The sequence below is a fragment of the Delphinapterus leucas genome, chromosome 9 (assembly GCF_059928025.1).
Source record: "Delphinapterus leucas isolate spDelLeu-1000000601 "Yukka" chromosome 9, BTC_Dleu_Yukka2, whole genome shotgun sequence".
Classification (NCBI taxonomy): domain Eukaryota; kingdom Metazoa; phylum Chordata; class Mammalia; order Artiodactyla; family Monodontidae; genus Delphinapterus; species Delphinapterus leucas.
The window spans coordinates 87,632,208-87,652,969 of record NC_143137.1 but is presented as its reverse complement, the minus strand read 5'-3'; the positions used below and the strand labels follow the sequence as shown (position 1 = coordinate 87,652,969).

The window sequence follows — 20,762 nt, the reverse complement described above, 5'->3', positions numbered from 1 at the left end:
TATTACCTTTCAATCCTTAATAAACACCTTACAAAGAGCTCAATAAATATTTAATATTAAATCCATGTTTACATTTTGGACATATAACAAGAGATAAGCAGGTGAATCTGAGGCTGAATTACTAATAGAAATGAAACAAAGAAACTTGAAAGAAGTTGTGAGGTACCACATAACTGAGATTTTCTTATAAATCAGAAATTAAACTGCCCTCATTAATCATTTATAATTTTAATTTTACTTATAGCTGTTGACTAAGGTATAACAAAAAAGGATACTAGTTAATCAAAATCTATTACCAAGTTACTACCTACGAAACTTTGGTCAACTCATTTCACTATTCTGGGCTTCAACTATAAATGGAGGCAGGTTAGGCTGACGATCTTACAGTTTAAATTTTACAATCACAAGTACATTAACAGATTAGTCCTGATAATCAAAATGACAGATAAATATCGGATTCTAAAAAGAATAACAGAATGAATTATGTATTTCTCTAACTGGGTTAATGTCAGTATTAGCCAGTGCTCTATAAGCACTTACCTGATACTCAAACGTCCCCAAATAGAGGTTATAATAATAATGATGATAAATACTGCTTACAATGCTTAATCCTCACAATGAGCCTATGGCATAGGTACATTTATTACCCCATCTTACAGATAAGGCAGAGAAGTTAAACTTTTCCAAATTTCCATAGCTAATAAATAGAAGAATCAGGTTTTGAACCCTAACAGTCTGATTCCAGAACCTACACAGTAGTTTCCCTGAAATTAAAATTTGTCAGATGGTTGGTAAAATAAATAAAATAAATAAAATAAAATCCAGAATTTACAGTTAAGGGGGAAAAACTGACAACTGCCTCTCTCAAAAAGAGGAGAAATTAAATAACTACATAACTGTCTCACTGCAGAACATATGGACTGCATTCATTCTGGCACACTAAATGAAACAACAGTAACAAAACCTACTTTGCTCCTCCCCGAAACCTAATCTACTTAATAAACCTACATGCATTCCACAGCAATGCATTAAAACACTACAAAGTAAGTAAAGATGCATGGGCTCAAAGTCTAAAATTTGCATTTAAAATATTTCAGGGACAGTGCAAAGCACATACTCAAAGGATAAAAATATTTAAATTCCCTATCATTTTTCAGGAACAGATGCCTTGCTAGTGAATTGAAAGCAACCCAAAAGTTAAGGGAACCAGGCTCCAAATTTGAGATTACTAATGTATACATAAGTATACTCAATTCCTTACATAGAACTATTTGTTAAGCAAAGACCACCTATCTAACCAGTTGAATTTTTTTTTTTTTTTTTTTTTTTGTGGTACGCGGGCCTCTCACTGTTGTGGCCTCTCCCGCTGGGGAGCAGAGGCTCCAGACGCGCAGGCTCAGCGGCCATGGCTCACGGGCCCAGCCACTCCGGATCTTCCCGGACCGGGGCAAGAACCTGTGTCCCCTGCATCGGCAGGCGGACTCTCAACCACTGCGCCACCAGGGAAGCCCTAACCAGTTGAATTTTAACTTGAGTATCCCTTTGATAACCATTTCATTCCTAGAGAGAAAGAATTTCACCAATTCAACTTACACTATAACCTTTTATAGCAAATAAACTCTCTATTTAAAAAAATCTTTCTTCTGGTAGTCAGGATTAATGTTGATGGACCTACATGAAAAATGGAAACCTATATATGAAATTCAATGTTCAAAACACAGTTTCTGGCTCTATACGAGAGTTCCACAGTTTCACCATATCATATTTTAGTACAATTCCAACCACTAGTACTAAATTCAATATCAAAATAGCAATGCTTCAGTTTTAACACTCTGCCACCTATTAATAATGGTTACTTATTCTCTTGAAGCCTTAGTTCCTCATCTGTAAACAGGAATAATCATAAAACATATTTCTGAATTGTTTCAAGGAATCTGTGTGCCACTCAGTTAAGTATTAGCTATGATAACCAGATAACATTTCTGGGAATTAAATATTTAGGAAAAGTCCTTAAAAAGATGAGTATTGGACCATATGGTATCACTTATGACATCACTGGAATCTAAAACATGATACAAATGAACTTATTTACAAAACAGAAACAGACTCACAGACATAAAAAACAAATTTATGGTTACCAAAGGGAAAGGGGGCTGGGGAGGAATAAATTAGGAGTTTAGGATTAGCAGACACCAACTACTATATATAAAATAGATAAACAACAAGATCCTACTGTATAGCACAGGGAACTATATTGAATATTCTGTAATAAACTGTAACAGAAAAGAAAAAAAAGTATTGGAGAACAATTCTCAGCTATTATACTTGTAAAAGTCAAGTAAACTATTAAGAATTTCTGATCTATTCTAGAATCCATTCTTGTCAGTAAAGGAGAAAGGATGCTTCTGTGTTGGACTGCAAATCAGAGAATGTGACAGAAGTAGCTTCACTTAAAAAGGCAACAGCCAGGGACTTCCCTGGCAGTCCATCCACTAAGACTCCACGCTTCCACTGCAAGGGGCCCGGCTTTGATCCCAGGTTGGGGAACTAAGATTCCGCATGCTGTGTGGTATGGCCAAAAAAAGAAGGGGAAAAAAAAAAAAGGCCAACAGCCAAACCTCTTTATTATAAACTCTAAACATACTGTTTCGCTTATTTTCTTAAAATAAAAACAGAGTAATGGTTAAAATAACTAGGGCATCAGGCCCTTGAAATCCTTTTTACAGAATTTTTGTCAAAACAAGATTGGCTCTAGTAAGAGTAAATTCTTTAAAGAATAAGCCAATGTCAACCCTCATGATATTACCCAACAAGCACTAAACCACCCCTATACAGTTAAGAATGAGGCATTTTCCCAAATCAGCCAGTATTTGGCATTACTTCACACTGGCTTACCTTGCAACCCAGTTTACCTTATCTTCAGCTCACTAGAGATTTGATATTGTAATCAAAATAAAGTATCAAGAAGTACAACCTTAAAAAAAATGAATACAAAGAGTATATCATAGTGTAAATTTTGGTTGATAATGATGTGCCAATGTTGATTCATAGAATTTAACAAATGTACCATAATGATGACAAATGTTGATGGTGAATATGATATTCTGAACTGTTTGGCATCATATAATGGGGTACCACTCTAACAGGGTTTGGGGAAGCTATGCTGAACACCAATTCTTCAACCTGTCAAAGTACTGGTACACTCCTCCATTACCACCCCAAAACAACCTTGAATTAAAATAATTAATTTCAATACTATCCAGTTTTTTAATGCACCACGTCATTATTTTAAAACAGTATTCATCATTCCCTAAAGCGTTGGAGGTCACTAACCTCTGGTGTAAAATCTAACAAAATGCAGGCTTTGAAGCAATTCAGTGATTGGTAACTGGTTAGTCTCTGGGTGCAAATGTACAATTTCTGTTTCCTACACCCACAAACTATTTTTAGAATGAGTTCAGTCTTTGTTCATACCCGACCATGTAAGTAACAAAAGTGATTTCATTCTAAACAGTTACCTATTCCCACTTTCTACTTGCCATGTGGCCCACGACTATATGTCGTAGAATGTACTGCTTGCTATACAAACACAGAAGAAAAAGAATCTTCAAATTTAAGAATTTCACCTTCCCAATTCCTTAAAATCTTACTTTTATGTACAAAAGTAATGAGTACTGTAAAGCATAACACCACATAACTTCAGTGGGTTCTAAACCTTCCTTTAGTTAAAAAAAAACCAAAATTGTTGTCTACATGAGCAATTTTTAAACTGTGCTCCCAACAGTTCTAACAGAGTTGGGAACTGAGATAATAAAAGAAAACAGAGTCAGGGAAGTTAACAAAAGAAAATGAGAGACAATATGTTCTGTAGATTTAAAAGGAAAAGTCTGAAGCTGCATGTTCTATGGGGTAGCTACTAAGTGAGAAAATAACATTAAGTGGAACACTACTTAGCATTATAAAGGAATGAACTACAGATACATGCAACACCTTGGATGAATCTCAAGGAAACTGTACTGAGTGAAACAAAGCCAATCTCAAAAATGTCACACATACTGTATAATTTCATTTATCTAACATTCTTGAATGACAAATTATAGAAACAGAGAATAGTGTGGTAGTAAGAGTGCAACACCAGGGATCCTTGTGGTGATGGAACTGTTCTGTATCTTAACTGTGGTGGTGGAGATACGAACCTACATATGATAAAAATGAAAAGAACTATATACACACAACACACACACAAGTAAAACTGGGGAAATCTGAACATAATGGGTGAACTGAATCAATGTCAATATTGTGGTCATATTGTGCTACAGTTTTGCAAGATGTTACCACTGAGGGAGACCAGGGAAAGGATACAGAATTTCTACTGTTTCTTACAATTGCCTCAAAATTAAAACTTTTAAAAGTGACATTAATATTGTGGCCTTCAAACTTTGACTATTGATAGAAACTTTCCTACAAATAAAATCTTACACAAAAATCTAATCATCTATTTTTATTCTAGGATTAAAAAAACGTTTTAATCTCCTATGCTTTTCCCAGTGATTGCTAGTGTCAACTTTAAATGTTGTGTTAAGGAGGCTACAGCCAGATACAAACAGGAGGTGGCCCCAGTGATTAATGATATTTGCTAATGGGCACAGTAGGCCCATTATTTGCTTTTTTACTTCATTATTTGCTATGTCTGCAGTTAAAGAAGGTGGCAAGGGAATGTCCCTGCCTGAACATCCTCCCACCTACCAGTTAAGTTCCATTAAAAACCTAAGAATTCCTTGAGAATAGTTTGAAAATCATTGGCTAAAAGAAAATACTTACTGACTCAACATGTGACATAAAAACCTTATCGCACTGGTGAATTCTCTGGTCCAAAAGCAAAAAACAAACAAACAAAAACACAGTCTTCCAAAAAGTAGTGTTAAAACATTGTAATTAAAAACCAAACAAAATCAACAATAAAAATCCTGCGTTTATCTTTTAGTCACTCAACCTATACAATCAAGCTGGTTCATTCTTGCCTTTTTAGCCTTCAAATAAGTGTGTCACCAGGAAAGGGCATACTTTTTGACTGAAACAAACTTGGCAATAATTTTATTCTCTCATTCTTGATTCTAATCTCAAGCAAAATAATGTCCTCACTCTTCAGGATGAACTAAGTATTCCTTCTATCACTATTTTAATCATTTCTTTTAGTCTGAACCTTGAATCCTCTCATTTCCCTATAGAAAAATAATGTGCATCAAATCTAATTAATTAATAGGATTTAAACAAATCTTTCTGATCCTACTGTCTACATTTTCTTATCTCAGACCTAGACTACCAGAATAAGTTTCTAAGTAGTCTCTCGCCCTATTCTGACTTGACCTTTAAACCAGTGGTTCTCAAACAGAGATCCACAAAATGCCACTTTTAATATACCTGGGGTTAGGGGCTGAAAATAACAGATTCATAGGCCTCACCCTAGAGATTCTGATTAAGTATGTCTGGGATGTGGCCTGGAAGTCTTAAAAAAAAAAAAAGAAGAAAGACATTTGCTCCAGTGCTCTATTTTAGAACACTTGCTGAAACACTGAATATACTTCAAAGCCCACTAGTTTCCTAATTTTGCCCTCTTCAAAAAAGCATAATAGCAGGCTCCCCTGGTGGCACAGTGGTTGAGAGTCCGCCTGACAATGCAGGGGACATGGGTTCGTGGCCCGGTCCGGGAAGATCCAACATGCCGCAAGGCGGCTGGGTCCGTGAGCCATGGCCGCTGAGCCTGCGCGTCTGGAGCCTGTGCTCCACAATGGGAGAGGCCACAACAGTGAGAGGCCCGCTACTGCAAAAAAAAAAAAAAAAAAGCATAATAGCTCACAGTAATAACAGGTTCCTAATCTTGGCATTATCAGGTTACCCTGTTCCATGCTAATATCCCAATATATAAATCCACTGATTATGTCAGTCTTTTTGTGATTGTTGGCATATCCTTGTTCATTCTCCTTCAAGTTTTCAAAAGTCATTTTCCTCTATTTATATCCATCCCACTCTATAAATAAAAATCTTATTAAACCTTTGAGGATTGTTCAAGTACCAGCACTTCCTTGAAGCCTCAACTTCCCAACTGTGACATCTCTGCCACAAAACTAGCTTTGAGATCTCCAGCAGATCAACCTCCTGAGCACTGTTTCCTTATCTGCAAACAGAAATTTGACTACATTAACTCAAAAAACTGTTACAGCTATAAGGCCTCTTATACACTAATCTCTTCCCTTCTTAACTTCCCAAAGAATATATTAGTTACATTTTTTTAACCACTGGTTTATATTTTGACACACTTTTTGGAAACAAATGTTAGATATACAGCTTCCACAAATAGATCATCTACTTCACTCTATAGCAAGAACTGAAATATTTATATATTAGCTCTCAAAGCTTGGAACATAGTGGCTAAGATACCACCTAAGTTATTCTTGCTTAAACCACACTTTCTTTAACACATTTAATCCTCTCCTCTCCTTTTAGATGAACGTGAACATACCTTAAAAACAAAACAAAAAATCTGCCATTAAAGAATGTTAGTGACTGATTTCCTTTTGGAACCTTTTTTTAATTGCTTCCTTCTCCCTTATTACTCTAAAATCTGGTTGTCCTTTAAGGCTCAATCCTCCCATTAGTCTCCACCAATCTTGGATATAGCCATTAATTCCTGATTTCCTATTCCTAGCCATCTACAAGATATATATCTATTCAAATACCTGCCATCACTACAAAAATCAAACTGAATCTTTTTCACACATCTTCTTCCATTCCATTTTTTATTAGTACCCTTTTCTCCCAGTTCTCTTTTTAATCGTTCTTTTCTCTAGTCTATTACATTTGGTCACCCAGTCTTCTGTGCCTCCCCAGTGTTTCAGATTCACTCTTCCTCAATTTCTGTGGCCCCCACCACGATCTTCATCATCTGAATAATTTCCCACAATCAACAACTCTTCCAGCTTATCACTATCAAGTTCTGAGTACTTTGTCTCCAAACAATGGAAGAAATCTTGAGTGTTAAGCATTTCTCCCCCCAGACTATGGCAACTATTCTTTCAAAATATAATGAATTCAAATTCATGCATTTAACATACTTATTGCGCATATACTATTCCCTAGATACTGTTCTAAGTGCTGGGGAATGAGCAGTGAACAAAATTAAGCTGCCCTTCCTTCTACAGTAATGAAAACAAAAACAAAAATAAACAAACGGGACCTAATGAAACTTAAAAGCTTTTGCACAGCAAAGGAAACCATAAACAAGGCAAAAAGACAACCCTCAGGATGGGAGAAAATTAAGTTGCCCTTAAGACACCTCAAATGAGCTATGACAATCTAATATAATCAAGGGTATCTTAGAATAGTTTTCTTAAGTAACTGCCTTGGATTAGTAATTTGTGTATTCTCATTACCTTGCCAAGAACTAGTCCTTTTTAAGGATCAGTGGAAAGCTATGATGATTTTCAAATGACTTGAATTAAAATTCTTGATCAGTCACTCTTTGGCTATGTGACCCTCAGTCTCTCTAGACTTCTCATGAAAAATGGGTAAAAGATCTACCTGCAGAGTTGCTGTGCAGAGAAAGTAAGATATGTAAATACACTGTAGATACTCATTTATGGATGTCAGTGTTGTGCCTCTTAGAATTAAAGCTATGAAGTTTATATTTTCCAATCCAAAGATAATTTAATCAATTCCAGTCAAAATATTGTTGGCTACCAAGGACATACAAATGGTGAAAGAACACGTGAAAGAACAAATGGTTAAAGAATATATCTGTTTAAAATATTTACTTTTGGGCTTCCCTGGTGGCGCAGTGGTTAAGAATCCACCTGCCAATGAAGGGGACATGGGTTCAAGCCCTGGTCCGGGAAGATCCCACGTGCCGCGGAGCAACTAAGCCAATGTGCCACAACTACTGAGCCTGCGTTCTAGAGCCCGCGAGCCACAACTACTGAAGCCCGTACACCTAGAGCCCGTGCTCCACAACAAGCGAAGCCACTGCAGTGGGAAGCCCACGCACCACAACAAAGAGGAGGCCCCACTCGGCGCAACTGGAGAAAGTCCATGCGCAGCAACAAAGACACAACACAGCCAAAAAATAAATAAATAATAAATAAATACATTTAAAAATTTACTATCAAATCTTAAGTCTAAAATAAGAGTACTTTAATTTCTAAGTATCTAACAACCTACAAAGTCAGCAAGAGACCAAAATGAATAAAAAAAGGAAAAATACTTTCCATGTTTAAACCGTTTACTTTTATGGAATTTTTCCCAGTCCTTTGATCCCAGGGCTTACAGTATTCAAAGATCAGCTTCCCCCTCTTCATATGTTAATATAAAAACAAAAACCAAAACCTAGAAATGGAGGACTGGTGTATTACTACTAGAGAGTTGAAACTTAGAGAAAAAGTCTATGCATCTTACTCAAAAATGAATTATGGTATTAACAGATCTAAGTCTCTATTAGAAAAGCTTTTAGAGGCATATAATCACTGAGAAATTATACAATAAAGAAAAAAATAAAATGTCAAGAATGAAGTTGGTAGATACAACGAGTTCTATAGTGACCAGTATATTTGCTATAAGACAGGCTGCACCCACTTTCACTTTCAAACTTCATTGTAAAGACCTTTATGTGAAGAGATTAAATGAAAAATAATCCACATGTACTGAGCTGACCAGCCACTCTTATAAAAGTCATTTGAACATGAAGAAAGAAGTTGCTGTGTGAAATCAGGGACCGAATTAGAAATACTTTTGCCCAAATCCATAATGAACAACTTACTTCAATCTATAAGAAGCATAAAACTGGAACTTCTTCTAAGTGATAGTTTAGGCTATACCAGCAGAATGTCTTCTGAAATCTCCACCATGACTCTAGATTAAATTTAAATGATAAATATCACAGCTTCTCAGATACTCTCAAAGTAAATACACAACAAAAGAACTTTCGTGTTTTGGCACAACCACACCACATCCATAAAATCCGCCAGTTTTAACACGAAATTTAAAAATCATGCAGTTACTACATTAATGTATAACTAAAAAGTTACTACTAACATAGAGCAACTAGGTTACAACATACCAAACAATTACAGGCTGAAATTTGAAAATGAAACAAACTGATCCCAGGTATATTAGCCAACACAATCATCAGCTATTTCCCTTAGGAAATATGTGCAAGATCAGCAAGCCAAAATCAGTAGCTACCATGATGCTTCCACATAGAGGGCATTCAACTCTCTGCCACTAAATGAATCTAATATATAATACTATCAGAGTTAGAAAGGTCCTAACGAAGAGTACAATTTAAATCTCACAAGGTAACAAAGGCTATTGGATCTTAACATATCAATGTATCTGTTAAATTCTAGAGACAAATGAAATCTGTCATTTCATCTAGGTAGGGTCATATAAACCCCATTGGACAAATCTGAGTCTAATTTTGAAAGAACATTTTTAGATCTACAAGATACTAAATGAAAAAAGAAAGTTACAGAATACAGTTAAGATCCATCCTGTTTTGGATTAAACATTGAAATCTGGATTTATATACCAAAAATAGGGACTAGAAGTTTGAGTTCATCAAAGTCAGTCATTTAACATGGAGAATCACGAAAAAATTATATATAAATATATATTATTATAAAGACTGTATTTTTAATTTATAATATCATTCATCAATATTTTGGTGTCAAGCCAAAATATTTTTTGAATATGGCTCCCCTAATTCATATTCTGGGTTCTCGTTCTTGTAGAAACCATATCTATAATGTATTACCTATGGTTTTTGGTTTTAGATTATTCCAAGGTAAGAAATCACCTAGACACTTGTGCAGCAGTGTGAATGTAGACTTCCTTCTAGATTTTTTCTTATTTTTCCCCATAATCTTTTTTTTTTTTTGCCGTACGCGGGCCTCTCACTGTTGTGGCCTCTCCCGTTGCGGAGCAGAGGCTCCGGACACGCAGGCTCAGCGGCCATGCTCACTGGCCCAGCCGCTTCGCGACATGTGGGATCTTCCCGGACCGGGCACGAACCGGCGTCCCCTGCATCGGCAGGCGGACTCTCGACCACTGCGCCACCAGGGAAGCCCCCCCATAATCTTTTAGTTGTCTCACCAATACCTAACTTGACAATTTTCTTCAGCAATTAATTTGCCTTTATCAAGTTTTCCAAAGCATTTAACTTAGTTTTCATTTAAACAACTCTCTCTTCACATTCACTTATCTCTGTTTTATGTAATACCTAACTAATATAAACACAAGACAAGTACAATGGGATTAGCCAATTTGGGAACAAACATGACTATTGTGAACATTCAACTCAACTAGTGGCAGCAGCACAGAGTAGTTTATTTACATCATTCAACATGTAATGGGCATCCGTAGTTTTTACAGAAGGAATATTAATCCTGAAGGTTGGTTAAATGAAGGTTAAAGAAACTTCTACAGCATCTACATAAAACACCAAAAGAAAAATACAGAAATTAGAAACAGTCATCACCTCAGCACAAGAGAGAAGCTAAGGATGGGAGTCAGAGACTCACTTTTTTCCTGAAACAACTATAGCAGCAACAACTTATAGAGCTTACCAAGAATTTATACGTATTAACTCACAGAATTTCAAAACAACTCTATATCAACTATATTCCAATTAATAAAAAAGACTCTATAAGATAGGCTCTATTATTATGTTCATTTTGCAGATCAAGAACCTAAGGCACAAAAAGGTAAGTAACTTGCCCAGGGTCACATAGGAGTACAACTTAGTTTGAATGCAGTCAAATTAAAGCAGCGTGGTTCTAGAGTTTCTACTCTTCACCCCTCTGCAATACTGCCTCTAAAGAAGTACTGAGTTCTTTTAATAAGCATATATTAATTACCTTCATAATCTTAACAATTTTAAGGAGTAAATAAGCATGTCCTAATATATCACTCCCCAAGGGTAATTTTTCAGTGGCTCTTCCATAAAAGCTACTCTTTTATCCTGGCATTCAAGACTCACCACAACTTGATCCCAATTGGTACTGCTATAATTCCAATCCAAGACTCTTCTAGAAACCAAGAGATCATCTTGAATTGGGATACAGAAAAGCACAAAATATAGAGTCTGTCACATGACATTGCACAAAGACCAGTATTTCCTCATTTAGAGAATCCAGAAGCCTGGCTTCTCAAGAGAAGAGTCAGCATGGTTTCAGCATGGAAAAGTATAAAGCACCAAGCATCAGGATCTAAATTTTAATTCTTGATCAACCATAAGCTAATATGATCTTGGGAAAATTATTTAACCTCCCTGGGGCTGAGTCTACCTGTAATATAAAAGAGCTAAAATAGTGTAAAAATCAGCTGAGACTAGTACTCAAATGCAAATTCAAGGCCCCTCCAGATGTGATTATGTAGGTCTGGAATGGGGCCCAAGAATGTACATTTTAATAAGCACTCCATGTAAATGATACATGTGGTCCCTGGGCCACAATAAGAATATTTAAACAAAACATCTCACAAATCAATTATAACTCTAGTTTCTTAACTTTAGTCAATAGGGTGCTACTTTACATGTCCAGATTGGGGGTTTGGGCCTAAAAGAAAATCCTCTAATTCATCATGGGACTTGTTTTTGCACCTTTCCCTCTATACTTTTTTAAAACAACGGGCTAAGATTTGGTAATGCTACAAATTGAATTTTCCTTCTCTTAAGATACAGTTGGATACAGTTGATTCAAATGAGTTTTAAGTCAACAAAGCACCTGTAGAATGCTACAATCCACTGTATCATCTTGTTAATCCTCACTATTCTCAAATATGATCATCTTAATTTTCTCAAAAGGGAATTTAAGTTTTACAGAATAAAATCTCCACCCTCTAAGTATTCACAACACTTTTCTTCTACCAGTCCCTCTGAAAATTTCCCAAGAAATTAAATTAATAATTTTCATTCAATGTTACCCAGGACCTGAATCAGTATAACATTCAAATTATCATCCAAATTCACTACCAATATTTTGCTATCAATGAAAGGAAATATGCCAAATTGATAAAAGTGTCATCACAATGTAATTAAAGTCTGATATATGTGTTTTGTTTCTTGTCCCTTTCTTGTTCTTCTGAACTTCTTTACAATGAGTATGTATTTCTTTCATTACAAGGTTCCAAAAATCATACACTGCTTTGACCTAAGGGTTATAGATGTTTGATGCTCTGCTGTATTACCAGCTTACCAACCCCTTTTTAAAAAGCATTGACTTGTGTATATGGGAAAAAAGAACCTGTCTCAATGATTTCAGGAAAAAATATTTTAACTTTAAAAAAATTACTTGAAGAATTTTTTTAATGGAAGAAGGGAAATAGCACCACAATTAAAATATGTATTTTTAGCCTTGTGTTAGAAATCAAACTGCTAGCATTAGTAACAAATCATAAACCTAAACAACTGTTAAAGGCTCATTTAGCAGTAATTCTAAAAACTGAATGAGGAATTGGAACTACATCATTTAAAAATTTTTTTAACAATCTAAGTACTTAATTTCTGTGTTCTGAATTTCAAATTAGGCTAGATTCAAGAAACTATTTTAAATCCCATTTGTGTGGAAAACCGTGCAGGAATACTATTGATACTATCTAAATTATCTACACTTTTCTTCCTTAAAATTCATTTATTTGTTGTGATTACAAAAGCAACCTATATGCATTACAGAAAAACCAAAATGGAAAAAGAAACTCCCACAATACCAATTACCCAGAAACAAACAGCTGCTAAAAACCTTGGTAAATGTGCAGTTACCATAGTAAAAACTTATTCAGGTAAGAATCATCAATAGACACTAAATCTAAGAGAGGAAAGTCTCATGAGGAACAGGATATTTACACAATTTCAAAATATCTCCCCACAAATTACTTAATAATGGCAAAATGAGAAACAGTAACTATACAATGGAGAAACTCCTCAATACCTTTACCAAGCAATCAAAACGAACATACTGGTAGTGGGCAAACATCAAGTGCCTCCAGATGAGAGAAAAACACATATTACTTATCTAGTGTTCCAGCCCAAAATGTAAAATCTGAATTTAATTATGAAGAAAACTTAGACAAACCCAAATTGAGAGGAACTGAATAAATTTCTAGCCTACCAATGTTATGACAACAGACTGAGGAACTCTCTTTCAGACTACAGGAAACTAAAGAGACCTAAGAACTAAGTGCAATCTACGATCCTGGATTAGCTACTGTACCAGAAAAAAATACTAATAAAGGGCATAATTGGGAAAACTGATGAAAATGGAATATGGACAATAATCTAGATAAAAGTATTACACGCATGCTATATTTCCTGAATTTAACCACTCTGGTTACCTAAGAAAAGATGCTTGTTCTTAGGAAATGCATACTTAAGTATTAAGGGCTCTAAGAGGGCATGATGTATGCAATATACTCTCAAATGGTTCAGAATTTTTTTTTTAATACGTACAGAGAGAACAGTACGTAGTGACAAAATGTTAAAGATCAGGGGATCTGGGTGAAGAATATAAGGCAAGTTTATACCATTCATGAAACTTGTATGGAAGTTTGAAATTATTACAAAATAAAAAATTAACACATAAAAAAAACCCCTGTTTTTTGGAAACATTGGTCAACATTCATATATATTTATATATATATATATACCATACTTGCATTTTTAAGCTAAAAAATAGAATCATCATTCGATATTATTTAGTTTTAGAGGCCCTCCAAGGTATATCTGAGTATCTGTGGGAAAAAGGCAATTATTTTCAGATGAATTAGAGGTGTTTTTCTTTTGCTCTCCATACAAGGAAACTACTCCCCCCCCCCCCCACACACACACTCATATCTTACCACTACCATCTCCTTAACCAGTCACAGCTAATTAGAGAGATCAAGATGGAGAATACTGGTTCTCTGACACCTTGCCAATTCCTGTGAGGCCCAACTGTACTTTTTCAAATAAGTTCTGTGAGATTTCCCTACAGCCTTATAACAAATCTTTTACTTTAGCTACTTGGAGCTGATTTCTGTTCCTTGCATCCAAACAAATCCGAAAACAGTAGGCTTTTGAGAAATAGAAACAAATGGTACAAGGGAAACAGTAGCTACTCAAATTAGTCTTTTGTCTGTGCCTCAAAAATAGTGTTTAGGTAGGGGTTTAATGCTAAAATGTAATAAGGCTGTGTCAAATTCAACCAATTATGCAGCTTCATTTAAAGAGAAAAGCAAATAATTCCAAAAGGAACAATCTTACTACCGCAGACCCTACTGCCCGGCCATCAATTTATGGCTACCAAAGTATCTTCCCATCTTGAGACTCCCCTGGTGGGGCGGGGTTAAGAATCCACCTGCCAAAGCAGGGTACACAGGTTCGATCCCTGGTCCAGGAAGATCCCACATGCTGCGTAGCAACTAAGCCCATTCGCCCCAACTACTGAGCCTGTGCTCTAGAACCCACGAGCCACAACTACTGAGCCCACGTACGCCTAGAGCCCGTGCTCCACAACAAGAGAAGCCACCACAATGAGAAGTGCACACACAGCAATGGAGAGTAGAGAAAGCCCACACATAACAAAGAAGACCCAACGCACCAAAAACAAGTAAATGAATTAATTTTTAAAAAATGTTTAATCATCTTTTGCCACATGATTAAAGATGAAATGGGTTTTCAAATTCCTGAAACTTGTCTTTCTTTAAATGACATACAAAATAAGAGGAATACAAGAGGTCTCTCTGTAAAATCAAAAATAGAAACTATGACCTCATTATTAGTCTGTGATATAAGAAAAAGTATTAGAAGGGCTTATCTTTCTCACAGATAGTCTCCTGATATGTGAACTTTTGAAAAAACAAACCTGTGTTTTCCGGACAGTATCTTAAGTGATAATGGTTAATTTCCACCACATTCCTCACTTTTTGCCAAAAACCATTGACACTAGGCTTTACCTAATTCTTACACCAAACGGTGAGAAAAATGGAAAACATATAGCTCTAAAGTTTAAACTTATTTAGTTTAAATTAATTTATCATGGAAAATTTTGTTAAAGTCTTTAAATAAAAATGTTTTAAGTACTTTTTGAAAATAAAACTCAAAAAAGATTTTTAAAAGTTTTTAATTTTCTGGTCTCAGATAAAATGTTAGATAACATAATTATGTGAACTTGAAATTATCTTATAAATACCACAAACCAAAACTAACTCAATCCCACTGTTATATTACTTAGCTTCTGCCACAGGCTCAGACCTTAAATGGTGCACCCGTGTTGGTTATAACACAGGTGTGATTACTCAATATTATCTTTCTCAATAATAAACCTCAGGACCAAGAATGTTTATACGTTTGGATTAACTCTAAACTGCGCGATCATCTAAGAGTTAGTAGAAAATTATCTCTTCTCCAGTTGTATAAAGAAAGCTGTACTTATCATTTTGTATCTCATGTTGACCTGTATATAGGTCCATCCTTAAACCCAGATTTCACATTTGAGATAGTTTTAAAATGCAAAAATAGGTATTTTAATTTAAAATGATTGACAAGTAATTATTTACTCATTAAATTATAAATTATTTACTCATTATAAAGCATAATGTCTGTTTTGATGGCATCTTAATGCAACAGACCAAAGAAGACATCTGTGACTGACCTGTTGCATGGAAAATGTCCAACGTCCCTAAAAGCTTAAATAGTTTTGATAAATAACCAAATGAGATTTTCAACAAAGGTATAAAATTTACCTAACAATACTAACATGGCTTTCCTACACAATTTAAAATAAAATTTGATTTATGAGCTATCCACAAGAACTGAACTGATATCAAGCAAAAATACATACCAAGTAAAATATAAAACTATCTTCTTGATTCTGATTTAAGTAAAAAGCGTCCTGGTTACCAATGGTTAATAAAAACCTCTCATATTCTTAAAGATACAAGTAAGATCTAATTAACCTAGCCTGAGTCACTACCATTTGATTTTTACTGTGGCACTCATCATAAGTGCTCACAATAACAGAAAACAATTTCTTTTGGTCAACTCCTACCTCTTTACAAAATACTCATCCTTAAATTGCAATGGCAAGACTTACCATTAAATACTGTCTACTTTAAAACTTTAGTGCACTAAAAACAATTTTCAACCACAAATATTGCTCTTCCATATTAAATAAATTTTTAGGTAATACAAAAATATTTTTCTCGTTTAATATTAAGGAAAAAGGGTGGGATAGGGAGGGTGGGATAGGGAGGGTGGGAGGGAGGGAAACGCAAGAGGGAAGAGATATGGGAACATATGTATATGTATAACTGATTCACTTTGTTATAAAGCAGAAACTAACACACCATTGTAAAGCAATTATACCCCAATAAAGATGTTAAAAAAATATTAAGGAAAAAAAAGAGGCTACTCCCAACATTATTATAAAAGAGGCAGTAAAAAAGAGATAGTAAGCCACTCCAATTTTAAACCCAGCCTACAAACTGAATAACATTTACACAGCAATATCTCAAATAGTATCTGTCTTGTTATTTTGCCAGTCAACACAAAAAATAATTTTATCACAAAGTAAAAATAATTCTATATTCAACATTAAAAAGTAAATCTCACAGAATACATGTATTTAACATTTATTCTCACACATGACAAGGAACAGTCCCTGATCACCCTGAATATCTGAGATGTAAATGTGTTCACTTAACAAAAGCTTTAAATTGAACAAAAAATTGGGCACCTACTATCTGCTAAGAATGAATCCTTTGGAGATAGAAGCTATTTTATATATTATTAAAATATTTTTTAAAAAATAAACATAATGTCTCTTAAGAAGATTCCGTACTAATATTCCTTAAGCAGTTTTTTGATAGCTCTTCAAAGTCCTGTTGATTTTATACAATACTTTAAATACACAATGGTAGTATACATTTTAAGTCCCAGTCGTAACTTCCAGAAAAGAAGAGCTGTTAGGATTTATAAAATACATTTTAAAAAATAAAACCATAACCTTCTTTAAGAGTTTGATGCATAAAAATGGGCCATATTATTCTTAGAAATAAGAAACCAATTTAATAAGTTCTAATTTCACTAAGACCACTACAGTATATATTGAGAGGAAGAGTTTCTCCTAACTTATTAATTGGCTTTTTGCCTCACTTCCTCATTTTTAGATTCAAGAAATCCTAGAGCTTACTGCGGTATATATGGTAAAAATTCTCCGGCTGGAAGTAGTGAGGAAAACAGACGAGGCAAAATTGTAGAAGAGTTATCAGGGACCTAAAGACTTGAAGAGAAATGAGAAGTCCTGTAAAGGTTCTAAACTTAAATTGAGATCGAAGGGGTCCTGTAACTTATACTGACAACAAAAGGGAAGCATGATCAAAATGTGGTCTCTAAAATTTGCTCTCCAATTACATTATGATCTTCTACAAATCCACTTAAACAGATAAACAACTAATCCCTCAAATTCAGCTATTCTAAGAACAAAGACCATTTGACTAGTTTTGCCCCAAGGCACCAAATGTTTCAAAACTCTCTGGGAACAAAAATTATGCCTCACCTTTTAATACATTTGCCTTGACAATCCAAAACATAGTCAACTGGGGTATACATGAATAAAAAGCAAACATTTACAACCATGTTATTTATAAAGTGCAATATACAAAAAATAAATAAAAAGCCAGACTCACTTTATAGGAACCAAAAACATATCAATACAAACAAAAAGAAACAAACCACAAAGCAATGAAGCAGGCCAGTATGAAGAAAGCTCGTACGAGTGAAGGCAGTTTTTCTTATAATTTCTAACTTGATATTGTTTGTTTGAAGCCAAATAAATCCAAATGCCTTATAAGTCTAGACATGATCAAGGTCAAGATCAACAAAAACATGCGTATAAACAGTGTTCCCTCCTCTGGCTATATAAACCAAGTTTTCCCAAGAGTATACTAATTACCTACATTAGATAGTAAGTTTAAAGTACCAACCTTCTGAACCACAGATCTTAACCACTTAGTCTATAAAATAAATGTACAATCTTTACACAGCAGTTAAGGATCTGAATTATATGATCAGTCAGAGCATATGACAAATGCGTACTGACCCCAAGTCCCTACACAAACTTTTCCACCACCCACCAACACTTCATCTTATAAAATATTTCAAAGATTCTAAGTAAAGTTGTATGCTCAGTCTTCCATGATAAAACTCCCTAAGCCGGTAACTTCTACTATTATTTTGTAAATAAGAAATTTTTCATCAGTCTAATTCATATATGAACTTCATAAATCTCTTATTCCACTGTAAGTATTTTAGAGCAGAATTTACAATGAAATAAGAGAATCATGAAAGGGTGTATCCTCTCCAACCTTTTTAAGTACTACTGGATTGAAAGGCACTCATCTTCCAGTTGCTCCACAATCAGAATGGTCATTAAATGCCATTAATAGCCCACTCCTAGCTCACTGCTTACTTCAGGCCAAAAAAGATCAACTTCCCACTACAGAGATGAATTCTAATCATTCACACTTTAAAAAATAAAGTTAAATGACGTCATTTAATTTTCTGCCCCAATCTGTAAGATTTTGAAAATAGCATAAAATGGATTCAAAACCCTGTTATGATATGGCTTTTATTTAAAGTCTATTAAAACAGACTAAATTCCACATCCCATAATGGGTACATAAACGGGCATGTTTGGGAAGGAAAAATATCAAGAGCTAGAGCCTTTCTTTTTTACTTACATAATTATAACAGAATGCTGTAAGACAACTGTAAGGGAGCAAAGCATGCAGCTCCACTTTATCAAATACACAACTTACAAAATTCCTCAGGAATGCTTAAATATATGGGAAAAATGGATGCCAAATATAATAGTGAGAAGAACAAGCATCTCCACACCCAGTGAAGTAACAGGTTTAGGCTTGTTTGTACAGCTCCCTAAAAATCTGAAAGATTACAAAAACCAAAATTCACAAAATTGGTCAAAAGTTGGATGGGAAACGTTCCACTCTAGACTAAAATGCCTAATCACACAAAATAGGTTGCACTTACACACTTACTAAACATTTTAATTTACTTTGGCTTATTGAATAAAAGACGCTTTGGATTAAACCAAACAAAAACTATTATTTGCCCCTAAATAATTTTTTTACTATGTAAGAGCACCTGGCCTCACTACTGAAATTTCTATTAAAAACACCTGAGTGTTTTTATTTTTTCAAAAGTGGTGTCATTTTATTTGCCTCTCAGGAAAAAGCCATAAAATTAATCAACTAAGACACAGCATTGTAATTTGCAGTAAAATCAACACATCTCTGTAAACGGTTTGGGGAAGAAAAAAAGCCCAGCCTTTTCATGTAAACATAATAAGCCTGTAATATGCTGCAGACAAACGCACTGCAAGGGGTGTGGAGGACCCGAGCTGATTAGATTACCACAACATCAGCCTGGGGCCGCCATTTTTAGAATCTGTAAAGGACAAAAGAGGGAAATTTCACTTTTTACTGCCCATCTCGGAGATTAAAGGAAAAAATGGACTGTTTTCCAATTAGGTATTGATGTCTCCACCCCAGAGTTGAATGCACCTCACTTAATTCTCTTCAAGGTCTCCAGAACTCCAAACACCTTACATTATTCACATCTCTAAAAAGGGGGGAAACAGGCAAAACGGGGTTTACTCTATAGCCACTCTAGCGATTTCCCTTTGCCTTGAAACTGCATCGTTCTTAAGACAGAGTCTAGCAAGAACGGATCTCAACGGAGCTAAGGCCGGTGGAAGAGAGCCCTCCGGATTGTTTTCTCTCTCCCCCTCCCCCGTTTAGCACAGTGAACCGTTTGTTTCTCTTCTGTGTCTGCTGCCACAGTGTTTGTGCCAATCCCTTGGTCAAAATCAGCTTCCCTGAAATGTGCCATATTGTGGCTTCTAAGCCTCCGCTACAGTAAAGGACGACGATAATGCAAGGGGGGGGGGAGACTGAGAAGGTTGGGTACTGGGGTGACCACCTCAGGGGCGGTTTTACCCTCTCCTGGAGAGGATGAAGAGCTGTCTCGTTCTCCCACAAAGGGAGATACCCAGGGCGTTCTTTCCACCCCCTTCGTATTTATGAGAAAATTAAACCTGAGACCGCCAGGCAAGAAATGGAAGCAGCAGAAGAAAATGGGGCCTAGACGGGTTCCCAGCACCTGAACGAGATGCGGTAGAGGACAGGGAGAGCTGGCAGCTCCTGGGACCACTTCAACACAAACCCTACTAACAGTCACAAGCCTCCCTCCTCACACAAGCGGCCCTAACCCGCAACCAGCGAGGAGCGCGCCCCCTCCCTAACTCCCACTCTCAAGGGGGTTTAACTGCCAGTTTCCCCTTCCCCAACCCTAAAACCCGCCATAATGTTCCCTTTCTAGGGACAGAGAAGATAAAGGATAAATTCGATTCAAACAACCAACGTCTTGCCCCCGCCAAGACACCTGAGAGCCAACGTCGACCCCCCCCCCCGCCGGAAAGATAAAGATGCGAAAGCCCCCTACCCCTGGAAACACACGTCCCTCCACCCCGCAAACCCCATGAACTCCCAAGGAGACGACAGGCACTGACCTGTGATGTTCACACACCAGACACCCGAACCCCGTTATTTGCTCGACCCCCAAGGAGTCTGTCCACACCTCCGCGGTCGGACGACCCCCCGACAGCAGCCACTGCGGACTCAGGACCCGGCTCCACACACCCCCTCCCCAAACAGCA

At 35.9% G+C, this 20,762-nt stretch overlaps 1 protein-coding gene across 6 annotated transcripts in view; it reads right to left on the bottom strand.

Moving 5' to 3' along the window:
- KMT2E (lysine methyltransferase 2E (inactive)) overlaps nucleotides 1-20,725 on the bottom strand; it is a 97,891-nt gene extending 77,166 nt beyond the window's left edge. For 4 of the 6 annotated variants that reach the window (XM_089917773.1, XM_089917780.1, XM_022554363.3 and 1 more), the window contains exon 1: nucleotides 20,616-20,725. The gene's annotated coding sequence lies outside the window, so the exon portion shown is untranslated. Of the gene's footprint in view, nucleotides 1-8,809; nucleotides 18,519-20,615 lie in introns of those variants that run through there. The other 2 variants (XM_089917775.1, XM_089917774.1) reach the window with 2 other exon arrangements.
- Between the last annotated feature and the right edge of the window lie 37 nt (nucleotides 20,726-20,762).